This window comes from Hyalella azteca, unplaced genomic scaffold (genome assembly GCF_000764305.2).
Source record: "Hyalella azteca isolate HAZT.00-mixed unplaced genomic scaffold, Hazt_2.0.2 contig5628, whole genome shotgun sequence".
Lineage (NCBI taxonomy): Eukaryota > Metazoa > Arthropoda > Malacostraca > Amphipoda > Hyalellidae > Hyalella > Hyalella azteca.
Genome location: NW_025935811.1, coordinates 237,208 through 242,267, shown reverse-complemented (window position 1 = coordinate 242,267; position 5,060 = coordinate 237,208).

Sequence of the window (5,060 nt, the reverse complement as noted above, 5' to 3'; positions counted from 1 at the left end):
TAGTGGCCATGAGTGTGCGTCTCTTGTAACTGATGGATTACAGGAGGCCTGTCTCTTATACACATCTGGACAGACGGACATGGCGAGCACAATAGTGCATTTTTTCCATAAATGAGAAAATGCGCTAAAAACAGGCACACAGATCGAACACACATAACACACATAACACACAGAACACACAGTACACACAGTACACACAGAATACACAGAACACACAAAACAAACAGAACATACATAACACACACATAACACACACAGAACACACAGCTATATAGGGAGCAGCAGGAGCGCCGCGGTGCACATGCGGCGTGTCACGCGAGCGGCCGCCTCAGCGTAGCCTGTAATTACCGGCCATAATACAGGGTGGCTGTGTGGTGCTATGTGGTGTGTTGCTGTGTGGTGCTGCGTGGTGTATTGCTGTGTGGTTTGTTGCTGTGTGGTGCGTTGCTGTGTGGTGTTAGACTATGTCATGCGTATTCTATACACGGAGATTGTGTAAGTTGCTGTATGAAATGTGTGTAGCTATTAAGTAGCAGTCCTGTGTGAGTCTGTATTGTATTCAGAGAGCTATAGTGTACTGAGGCTGCTACGTCAGAAACACCTACTAATGATACGAAGCACCATGGGTGCTGCTGTGTGGCTGAGAGTCTGGGCTGTGTTCGGCTGTGTGACTGTGTTTTCTTGTGGTTTGATGCTTGCAGCTGTGTTGTGTGTGGCTATGCTTTGTATGGTTGTAAGGTGTGTTTTTCTTTTGCATGCAGCGGTGTGGCTGAGTTGGGTGCATCTGTGTGACTGCGCCATGTGGCTGTTTTGAAGTTTGTGGCACGGATACTTTTTCATACATATGTATTTAATTTCGGTAATACAAAGAATTCCATACATGTATGCATAATTTATATGAATAATCCACATCTTCTCTGATATACGAATAAGAAAATTCGTAACTATCATCATTATGTTATTTACCTTTACACTGGAAGAATTCTTGAGACCGTCGACAGGCGTCGTATATCAGGGCCATATATAATTATATCGTACAATAATTATTTACTCCAAACTATGGAACTGGTGCGAACAATTTTTTTCCCCTTTTACTGGGGATGATAGTCTCAGAGAAGCGAATTAGAATCATAATATAGAAGTTCCGATGATAGTCACAGTTGTGCAGGTATGACAATCCTACTATGTAACAATCTTCAATATTTTTGATCTGTGGGTGGCGCGAAGTGACACTACACAATCAAAGATTAATGCATATGATCATCAGTCTAGTAGGAAATACCACTTTCAGGTCAGGGAAACCATGACAGTAACGTAGGGCATGAAATTACCATTCAATGTTGCTTATCCCTTCACGAACGCAACGAATACATTTTATATTTTTATAAATAAATTTTAGATTTTTTATCAATCTACGGTTGTTTATAAAAGTTGCAAATAACACAGGGCATTTTCTTTAACCATCAGTCATAAGATCTACCAGTTCCAGGATACTTTTCATTCCAGGAGAGTTCAAATTTAATTTAAAATTTCGCTATTTAAAATTGCAGTGCACAGATACTTGTTGACTTTGTGAGTGAGTGAGTGAGTATTTAGTCAATAGTACCAATTAAACAAATTAATAATAATTAATTTGAATAATAATAATATAATAATAATAAAATAAATAATAAATGAATAAAATAAATAATAAAATGAATAATACTTAATTAATAATAAAATTTGAACACTAACAAAGAGTTGTTCGTCAAATGTGATTGCCCAGAGAAATGACTGTTTGAGGTTAAATTTCTTGTATTATAATATATAATTTGACTTGCTTATAATTTATTAATATTTACGAATGAAATATTCAGAAATTATGGAATGAAAGTTGTCATATATTATTTTTTTAGGTGCGCTTTGCAGGTTAGAATCCAACCAGACCTTCTCAACCAGCGAGTGTTCAATCCACTGTTGGGAAAATTTACCAACCTGTCTACTTGTAAATTCCTACGAAGAAGCAGAGCTTACTCTGTCTATATAAGACAGAGGCGCAGCGCTCAACACTAGCTGCCTTTAATGTTCACATTTATTATAAAGTTTTCCGCTGTTGTAACTGTTCCCATTGTTCTTGGTTTTGCGCCATATTATCCTTGTCTTCTGTCGATGGTCTTATTTTGTTGTGCACAGCCCTTGCCGAGTTATTGTTTAATTTTGGGTGCATGCTCTTGTCACCTCCTTTCGAACACTTTGGCTGGCCCGTCAGGCTTTGTGACAATTACCTCTGAAAGAATTATCTGCTACACTCACAGCTAAAATTGACCAATATATTAAATTCCTACCTATTAAACTTTGCTTGGCGGGGTTCCGTTTAAATCTTTAACTTGACTCTAAGCTTTACTTTGATTGAAATACCAAAATGTTCACTCCTCGTGGTGCATATTAACTTGTGGAACAGGGGCTACCATTAAAATGGTTACCTCTTGCGGTTTGCGACCATTAATGCAGCCGCGTTTAAACTTACGAAGGCAAACAGCATGCTACTATTAAAACTGCACTTCTAAAATCACTCTACAAGTGCCCCAATTTTTGATTTAATAAGGTGAGCTATACCTTGAAATAAAATTCTTACATTGAATTTTATAAATGTTCAGAGCGACGTTCTAGAGTCAGCGAAGTTTAACCTTATGCGTTTCTCCTCCCAGTATAACTTCATCAAACTTCAAGTCCCGGCCCAATAAGCTGACCTGGACTCTACTTTTTCGGTGTGAATTACGTCCCCAGAAATAAATACCTGTTCTTTGAGAAGAAACTACAATAAATCTGTTTCAACGTAAATTGTCATTACTTGCTCAATCCTTGAAAATCTATTTCGATAGATTTCTAGAAAAGGGTTTACTCTGGCGTGGGGAGAAAAATTTCCCTACACCAAACTTGCTGGACATAGAAAAAAATTTTACTTTCGAACTTCATATAGAAGACACATATAAACATTACACATTTTCGATGAATTACATAATAATATCATATATTATCTTATAATATTCTGTGTGAAACCGTCTTGTTATATGCGAACAGAAACCATCACCGTCTCTTCCGTTGAACCCGAAGCCGCGGTCCGCCAGCGCGCTCGTCGTGCGAGTCAAGTTATCGGATCAAGATCTCAAATTATTCCAACGAAACCTAAATAAAATAAATGGAAAGTTACTACAAAATCCCGAAACATTGTTCCCGTCAGTCGGGAATTGGATCAGAAGCAGGAAGTCGGTGTTCATTTCTGCAGTGGGAATTGCCTCTGGGAATGGCTTTTAGGAACGGGTGTACGATTAGGAATGGGGACCACCGAGAGGGTTGCTCAGCAACCCGATAGATGAGAGGTCGGGTGTCGGGTGAGTTCGGGATGTCGGAGTCGTATACTGACCACGATTCATAGAAAATATCTGCGAATTTATTTGTTCTCTCGGTATTTGTGAACAGTTATTAATAGGATAGGACGTCGCAAATAGGATTTGGTTATAAATTGTGTGGTAAATTCATTTATAACGTAAATTTTGAACATTTTCAGTTTTCAAATCGCTGAATAAATTCGGAAATTTGCTTCGCGCTAGGTTAACACAAATACAGTTTATGTTCTCGCATTGGAGTTGTTTAATTAATTATTCATTGCATTTAAGAAGCGTTGTGTGTGAACTTTTATGCGGAATATTATTTTGAGTGGTAATATCATAATTCATCGCTGAGTTTGGTTTGATTTGCAATTCTACATAGCTTGAAATTTTAGTTGAATCCAACTCTGCTCAAAAATTCAATTAAAAAAAATAAAGTGCATCTCTCTTTCGACAAAGTATCACTCATATCTCTGAGTTCATTATATATTTTGATTTTTAATTATTTCTAATCTTCCCAAGTACGACCGCTGTTTGAAAAAACACCAAACTTCATTTTTGTAATTAAACATTCCAAAAATTATTACGCAGCCGATCGCACTCCAAATTATCTTTTTACTATATAAATTACGCAAAGTAAAAATTTTGTTCTTGTATATAATTCAGCCAAGTTTTGCACTATTGAGAGGCTAGAATCTCGATATGTACGTATTTTCTTATCCTGCACTGAATTATTCGTTTATCTCCATGGCGGCGAGCAAGGATGCTGAGATGCATTCTCAATCATGCGAAATGGACTCTAAGAAATCCATCTTAAATTCAACGAACAATCTCTATCATTTGATACTCTGACCTTAAACTGGTTAAAATTGTCGAAACATTGGAATAAGTCCAGAGCTGTAAGGTAACATTGCAACACGAGTGTTGGTAAAACTAGTGTCAGCGAGTGACACACGCGGACGTCAGTGTCAGGGAGTGACACACGCGGACGTTAGTGTCAGCGAGTGACACACGCGGACGTCATTGTCAGCAAGTGACACACGCGGACGTCATTGTCAGCAAGTGACACACGCGGACGTCAGTGTCAGCTCTATTTTGACAAAGTATCACTCATTTCTCTGAGTTCATTATGAACTTGCGATTTTGAGTTCATTATGAAATTATTAGGCAGCCGGTCGCACTCCAAATTATCTTTGTACTATAGAAATTCCGGAAAAAATTTCGCTCTTGTATATAATTGAACAAAGTTTTACATTAAACTATTGAGGGGCTAGAATATTGATGAATACTATTCATTTCTGCTGCATTTAATTATTCATTTTTCTTCATGGCGGCGAGAAAGGAAGCTGAAATAAATTTTCAATCACAAGGATGGCCTCTAAGAAATCCTTATTAAATTCAACGGACATTCGTCATCCAATTAATTTTCCGAATTTCCATCATGGTATCAAACGTAAGCTGACACACCGCCAGTCTTTGATATCTGTTTAGCATGCATAATAAGATAGGTTATATTAAGTCATGTATTTAATAACCAGACCTTAAATTGTTTAAAATTGTCGCAACATTGTAGTGGGAATTACCTCTGGGAATGGCTTTTAGGAACGGGTGTACGATTAGGTACCAACACTTGCATCGGTACCAACACACGAGTGTTGGTAAAATCAATGTCAGCGAGTGACACACGCGGAC